Source organism: Triticum urartu, chromosome 6A (assembly GCF_056163025.1).
Source record: "Triticum urartu cultivar PI428250 chromosome 6A, HENAU_Tu73, whole genome shotgun sequence".
Classification (NCBI taxonomy): Eukaryota; Viridiplantae; Streptophyta; class Magnoliopsida; order Poales; family Poaceae; genus Triticum; species Triticum urartu.
The window spans coordinates 594,592,309-594,600,889 of NC_141878.1; positions in this window are offsets into that span (position 1 = coordinate 594,592,309).

Below are 8,581 nucleotides of genomic sequence, written 5' to 3' on the forward strand. Positions count from 1 at the left end.
TGCCACCTTTAGTCTCGGTTGGTGCCACCAACCGGGACCAAAGGCCGCGGGCGGGAAGCGGCGGCCTTTGGTCCCGGTTGGTGGCACCAACCGGGACTAAAGGGGGGCATTGGTCCCGGTTGGTGGCACCCCGCGCCCAAATGTTTAGTCCCACCTCGCTAGTTGAGAGGGAGCCGCACCTGTTTATAAGGTGCGGTGCCTTCCCTCTCGAGCTCCTCTCTAAAGCAGGCTTTCGGGCCTAACCGTGCAATGTGTGCATGTGGGCCTACTGGGCCTCCCGCGGGCCTGAATCCTGGCCCATGGTAGGGTTTCTAGTCGTATTCAGGCCGTGGGTGCCCAGTAGGTGGCACTTTTTTTGTTTTTTTTGTTTTTTTTTGTTTCTACTTACAACAAAATACTTATTGTTGCTATATTTAATTTTTTCCCAGTTTTTTGTTTTGTTTTCTACATTATTTATTTTCTTTTTTTGCTTTATTTTTTAATTCTTTTTGCTTTCTGTTAGTGCCATTAGTTTTAAAATTTGAATAGTTTAAATTTGGGTGAATCACTAGTTTATGAATAACTTTACTATAAAAATTGATTTTTGAGTCAATCTTTTTCCTGCTATTTAATATTACTGTGTTTTACTCAATTTGGTAATTTTAGTTAGTCATAACAAATATTATAGGCATTTTTTTTCTTTTTTGCTATTTATTTTTTCATTTCTACTTAGAACTAAATACTTATAGTTTTTTAGTGATTTCTTTTTTCTTTTAGGTCACAAAAATTATAAACTTCTCTGTTAGTGAACATAGATGCACTTATAGAGAAAATTAAACCTAAATTCATAATCAATTTCTATGAATTTCAGAGAAATTCATTATGAATTTAGGTCCAATTTCCTCTATAGGTGCATCTATTTTCACTTTGAGAGGAGATCAACAACGCAGAGAGGGACAGGCTTATAAACAGGTGTGGGCGCCCTTCGGTTGGCGAGGTGGGACTAAACTCTGGGTGCAACGAGGGCCAACCCTTTAGTCCCGGTTTGTGGCACAAACCGGGACTAATGGTCATGGGCCAGGGGCGAGCCCTATTTTTTCAGTTTTTTTGTTTTGTTTTCTGCATTATTTATTTCCTTTTGTTTTTTGCTTTATTTTTTAATTCTTTTTGCTTTTAGTTTTAGAAAAATTATAAACTTTCTGTTATTGCCATTAGTTTTCAAATTTGAAAACACTTTTTTAGTTTTTTTTGTTTTCTTTGTTGCTTTATTTATTTTATTTTGTTTCTTGCTTTATTTTTTAATTCTTTTTGCTTTTAGGTCAGCAAAATTATAAACTTTCTGTTAGTGCCATTAGTTTTAGAAAAAATATAAACTTTCTGTTAGTGCCATTAGTTTTCAAATTTGAATAGTTAAATTTTGAATTCTTTGAAATTTGTGTGAATCACAAGTTTGTGATTAACTTTACTAAAAAAATGAACGATGCACCTATAGAGAAAATTCGACCTAACTTCATAGTTTTCAAATGAACTCTGAAAAAGTTGGCATAGCATACTCGTCTGTTACAAATTTGGCATGGTATCATCATAATAGTTGCGGGAGAAAGTCTTCACTTTTTCTTCGCTTGTGTCATTTGCTTATTGCACCATAACCATGGATAATCTTCATCGTTTATCAGGATGCTTGGGTCAGCCTTGACATTGAAGGGAGGAATTTCATGAAACTTTTCATAATCTTCAGACATGTCTGTCTTGCCCTCCACTCCCAGGATGTCCTTTTTCTTGAAAGAACTATGTGGCGCTTTGGCTCATCGTATGATGTATTCGTTTCCTTATCTTTTCTTTTTCTCGGTCTGGTAGACATGTCCTTCACATAGATAACCTGTGCCACATCATTGGCTAGGACGAACGGTTCGTCAGTGTACCCAAGATTTTTCAGATCGACTGTTGTCATTCCGTACTGTGGGTCTACATGTACCCCGCCTCCTGACAGATTGACCCATTTGCACTTACACAAAGGGGCCTTAAAATCTTGTCCGTAGTCAAGTTCCCATATGTCCACTATGTAACCATAATATGTGTCCTTTCCCTTCTTGGTTGTTGCATCAAAGCGGACACCGCTGTTTTGGTTGGTGCTCTTTTGATCTTGGTCAATCGTGTAAAATGTATTCCCATTTATATCGTATCCTTTGTAAATCAATACAGTCAAAGATGGTCCCCTGGACAACAAGTACAACTCATCACAAACAGTGTTGTCACCTCTGAGACGTGCTTCCAACCAACTGCTGAAAGTCACATGTAATCCAGTCGTCGCACTGCTCCGGGTGTTTGGAGCGTAGATTGTTCTTGTGTTCATCGACATACGGGGTCACCAAGGTAGAGTTCTGTAGAACTGTGTCGTGTGCTTGAGACCAAGAATGCCCGTCCCTGCATATTATTGAGTCCGCTCCTAGCGTGCCTTTTCCAGACAGTCTCCCCTCATACCGCGATTTAGGGAGACCTATCTTCTTAAGGCCAGGAATGAAGTCAACACAAAACCCGATGACATCCTCTGTTTGATGGCCCATGGAGATGCTTCCTTCTGGCCTAGTGCGGTTACGGACATATTTCTTTAGGACTCCCATGAACCTCTCAAAGGGGAACATATTGTGTAGAAATACGGGCCCCAGAATGACAATCTCGTCGACTAGATGAACTAGGACATGCGTCATGATATTGAAGAAGGATGGTGGGAACACCAGCTCGAAACAGAAAAGACATTGCGCCACATCAATCCTTAGCCTTGGTATGATTTCTGGATCGATCACCTTCTGAGAGATTGCATTGAGGAATGCGCATAGCTTCACAATGGCTAATCGGACGTTTTCTGGTAGAAGCCCCCTCAATGCAACCGGAAGCAGTTGCGTCATAATCACGTGGCAGTCATGAGACTTTAGGTTCTGGAACTTTTTCTCTGGGATATTTATTATTCCCTTTATATTCGACGAGAAGCCAGTCGGGACCTTCATACTGAGCAGGCATTCAAAGAAGATTTCTTTCACTTCTTTCGTAAGAGCGTAGCTGGCAGGACCTTCATACTGCTTCCGAGGCATGCCATCTTTTTCGTGCAAACATTGCAGGTCCTCCCGTGCCTCAGGTGTATCTTTTGTCTTTCCATACACGCCCAAGAAGCCTAGCAGGTTCATGCAAAGGTTCTTCGTCACGTGCATCACGTCGATTGAAGAGCGGACCTCTAGGTCTTTCCAGTAGGGTAGGTCCCAAAATATAGATTTCTTCTTCCACATTGTGCGTGCCCCTCAGCGTCATTCGGAACAGCTAGTGTGTCGGGACCCTTTCCAAAGATTACATGTAAATCATTGACCATAGCAAGTACGTGATCACCGGTACGCATGGCGGGCTTCTTCCGGTGATCTGCCTCGCCATTGAAATGCTTGCCTTTCTTTCGACATTGATGGTTGGTCGGAAGAAATCGACGATGGCCCAGGTACACATTCTTCCTGCATTTGTCCAGGTATATACTTTCAGTGTCATCTAAACAGTGTGTGCATGCGTGGTATCCTTTGTTTGTCTGTCCTGAAAGGTTACTGAGAGCGGGCCAATCGTTGATGGTCACGAACAGCAACGCCTTTAGGTTAAATTCCTCTTGTCTGTGCTCATCCCACGTACGTACACCGTTTCCATTCCATAGTTGTAAAAGTTCTTCAACTAATGGTCTTAGGTACACATCAATGTCGTTGCCGGGTTGCTTAGGGCCTTGTATGAGAACTGGCATCATAATGAACTTCCGCTTCATGCACATCCAAGGAGGAAGGTTATACATGCATAGAGTCACAGGCCAGGTTCTGTGATTGCTGCTCTGCTCCCCGAAAGGATTAATGCCATCCGCGCTTAAAGCAAACCATACGTTCCTTGGGTCCTTTGCAAACTCATCCCAGTACTTTCTCTCGATTTTTCTCCACTGCGACCCGTCAGCGGGTGCTCTCAACTTCCCGTCTTTCTTACGGTCCTCACTGTGCCATCGCATCAACTTGGCATGCTTTCTGTTTTTGAACAGACGTTTCAACCGTGGTATTATAGGAGCATACCACATCACCTTCGTAGGAACCCACTTTCTGTGGGGCTCGCCGTGAACATCACCAGGGTCGTCTCGTCTGATCTTATACCACAACGCACCGCATACCGGGCATGCGTTTAGATCCTTGTATGCACCGCGGTATAGGATGCAGTCATTAGGGCATGCATGTATCTTCTCCACCTCCAATCCTAGAGGGCATACGACCTTTGCTGCATATGTACTGTCGGGCAATTCGTTATCCTTTGGAAGCTTCTTCTTCAATATTTTCAGTAGCTTCTCAAATCCTTTGTCAGGCACAGCATTCTCTGCCTTCCACTGCAGCAATTCCAGTACGGTACCGAGCTTTGTGTTGCCATCTTCGCAATTGGGGTACAACCTTTTTTGTGATCCTCTAACATGCGATCGAACTTCAGCTTCTCCTTTTGACTTTCGCATTGCGTCCTAGAATCGACAATGACCCGGCGGAGATCATCATCATCGGGCACATCGTCTGGTTCCTCTTGATCTTCAGCAGCTTCACCCGTTGCAGCATCATTGGGCACATCGTCTGGTTCCTCTTGATCTTCACCAGCTCCCCCCGTTGCAGCATCACGGTATTCAGGGGGCACATAGTTGTCATCGTACTCTTCTTCTTCGTCGTCTTCCATCATAACCCCTATTTCTCCGTGCCTCGTCCAAACATTATAGTGTGGCATGAAACCCTTGTAAAGCAGGTGGGTGTGTGAAGGAAATATGCCCTAGAGGCAATAATAAAGTTATTATTTATTTCCTTATATCATGATAAAAGTTTATTATTCATGCTAGAATTGTATTAACCGGAAACATAATACATGTGTGAATACATAGACAAACAAGGTGTCACTAGTATGCCTCTACTAGACTAGCTTGTTAATTAAAGATGGTTATGTTTCCTAACCATGGACAAAGAGTTGTCATTTGATTAACAGGATCACATCATTAGTTGAATGATCTGATTGACATGACCCATTCCATTAGCTTAGCACCCGATCGTTTAGTATGTTGCTATTGCTTTCTTCATGACTTATACATGTTCCTATGACTATGAGATTATGCAACTCCCGTTTGCCAGAGGAACACTTTGTGTGCTACCAAACGTCACAACGTAACTGGGTGATTATAAAGGAGCTCTACAGGTGTCTCCAAAGGTACATGTTGGGTTGGCATATTTCGAGATTAGGATTTGTCACTCCGATTGTCGGAGAGGTATCTCTGGGCCCTCTCGGTAATGCACATCACTTAAGCCTTGCAAGCATTGCAACTAGTGAGTTAGTTGCGGGATGATGTATTACAGAACGAGTAAAGAGACTTGCCGGTAACGATATTGAACTAGGTATAGGATACCGACGATCGAATCTCGGGCAAGTAACATACCGATGACAAAGGGAACAACGTATGTTGTTATGCGGTCTGACCGATAAAGATCTTCGTAGAATATGTAGGAGCCAATATGGGCATCCAGGTCCCGCTATTGGTTATTGACCGGAGACGTGTCTCGGTCATGTCTACATTGTTCTCGAACCCGTGGGGTCCGCACGCTTAAGGTTACGATGACAGTTATATTATGAGTTTATGCATTTTGATGTACTGAAGGTTGTTCGGAGTCCCGGATGTGATCACGAACATGACGAGGAGTCTCGAAATGGTCGAGACATAAATATTGATATATTGGAAGCCTATGTTTGGATATCGGAAGTGTTCCGGGTGAAATCGGGATTTTACCGGAGTATCGGGAGGTTACCGGAACCCCCTGGGAGCTATATGGGCCTTAGTGGGCCTTAGTGGAAAAGAGAAGGGGCAGCCCAAGATGGGCCGCGCGCCCCTCCCCTCCCTTGGTCCGAATAGGACAAGGAGAGGGGGCCGGCCTCTCTCTCTCTTTTCCCCCCTCCGCGAATCCTATTCCAACTAGGATTGGGGGGAATCCTACTCCCAAAGGGAGTAGGACTCTCCTGCCACGCCTCTCCTAGGCCGGCCGCACCCCCCCCCCTTGAGCCTTTATATACGGAGGAAGGGACACCCCAGAGAAACAACAAGTTGATCCACGTGATCATATTCTTAGCCGTGTGCGGTGCCCCCTTCCACCATAGTCCTCGATAATATTGTAGCAGTGCTTAGGCGAAGCCCTGCTGTAGTAGTACATCAAGATCGTCACCACGCCGTCGTGCTGACGGAACTTTTCCCCGACACTTTGCTGGATCGGAGTCCGGGGATCGTCATCGAGCTGAACGTGTGCTAGAACTCGGAGGTGCCGTAGTTTCGGTGCTTGATCGGTCGGGCCGTGGAGACGTACGACTACATCAACCAAACGCTTCCGTTGTCGATCTACAAGGTACGTAGATCATACTCTCCCCTCTCGTTGCTATGCATCACCATGATCTTGCATGAGCGTAGGAAATTTTTGAAATTACTACAAAACCCATCAGTGGCATCCGAGCCTAGGTTTTATATGTTGATGTTATATGCACGAGTAGAACACAAGTGAGTTGTGGGCGATATAAGTCATACTGCTTACCAGCATGTCATACTTTGGTTCGGCGGTATTGTTGGATGAAGCGGCCCGGACCGACATTACGCGTACGCTTACGCGAGACCGGTTCTCCCGATGTGCTTTGCACATAGGTGGCTTGCGGGTGACAGTTTCTCCAACTTTAGTTGAACTGAGTGTGGCTACGCCCGGTCCTTGCGAAGGTTAAAACAGCACCAACTTGACAAACTATCGTTTTGGTTTTGATGCGTAGGTAAGATTGGTTCTTGCTTAAGCCCGTAGCAGCCACGTAAAACATGCAACAACAAAGTAGTGGACGTCTAACTTGTTTTTGCAAGGGCATGTTTTTATGTGATTGCATGTGATGTTTATCTTTTATACATCTTATCTTGCTTTGATTGACGGTAGCATTATAAGATGATCTCTCACTAAATTATCAAGAAGTGTTATCCCTGAGTATGCACCGTTGCGAAAGTTCTTCGTGCTGAGACACCACGTGATGATCGGGTGTGATAGGTTCTACGCTCAAATACAACGGGTGCAAAACAGTTGCACACGCGGAATACTCAGGTTATACTTGACGAGCCAAGCATATACAGATATGGCCTCGGAACACGGAGACCGAAAGGTCGAGCGTGAATCATATAGTAGATATGATCAACATAGTGATGTTCACCAATGAAACTACTCCATCTCACGTGATGATCGGACATGGTTTAGTTGATTTGGATCACGTAATCACTTAGAGGATTAGAGGGATGTCTATCTAAGTGGGAGTTCTTTAAGTAATATGATTAATTGAACCTAAATTTATCATGAACTTAGTACCTGATAGTATCTTGCTTGTTTATATATGATTGTAGATAAATGGCCCGTGCTGTTGTTCCGTTGAATTTTAATGCGTTCCTTGAGAAAGCAAAGTTGAAAGATGATGGTAGCAATTACACGGACTGGGTCCGTAACTTGAGGATTATCCTCATTGTTGCACAGAAGAATTACGTCCTGGAAGCACCGCTGGGTGCCAGGCCTGCTGCTAGAGCAACACCAGATGTTGTGAACGTCTGGCAGAGCAAAGCTGATGACTACTCGATAGTTTAATGTGCCATGCTTTACGGCTTAGAACCGGGACTTCAACGACGTTTTGAACGTCATGGAGCATATGAGATGTTCCAGGAGTTGAAGTTAATATTTCAAGCAAATGCCCGGATTGAGAGATATGAAGTCTCCAATAAGTTCTATAGCTGCAAGATGGAGGAGAACAGTTCTGTCAGTGAGCATATACTCAAAATGTCTGGGTATAATAATCACTTGATTGAGATGGGAGTTAATCTTCCAGATGATTGTGTCATTGACAGAATTCTCCAATCACTGCCACCAAGCTACAAGAGCTTCGTGATGAACTGTAATATGCAAGGGATGAATAAGACTATTCCCGAGCTCTTCGCAATGCTGAAAGCTGCGGAGGTAGAAATCAAAAAGGAGCATCAAGTGTTGATGGTCAACAAGACCACTCGTTTCAAGAAAAAGGGCAAAGGGAAGAAGAAGGGGAACTTCAAGGAGAACAGCAAACAAGTTGCTGCTCAAGAGAAGAAACTCAAGTCTAGACCTAAGCCTGAAACTGAGTGTTTCTACTGCAAGCAGACTGGTCACTGGAAGCGAAACTGCCCCAAGTATTTGGCGGATAAGAAGGATGGCAAGGTGAACAAAGGTATATGTGATATACATGTTATTGATGTGTACCTTACTAATGCTCGCAGTAGCACCTGGGTATTTGATACTGGTTCTGTTGCTAATATTTGTAACTCGAAACAGGGACTACGGATTAAGCGAAGATTGGCTAAGGACGAGGTGACGATGCGCGTGGGAAACGGTTCCAAAGTCGATGTGATCGCGGTCGGCACGCTACCTCTACATCTACCTTCGGGATTAATATTAGACCTAAATAATTGTTATTTGGTGCCAGTGTTAAGCATGAACATTATATCTGGATCTTGTTTGATGCGAGACGGTTATTCATTTAAATCAGA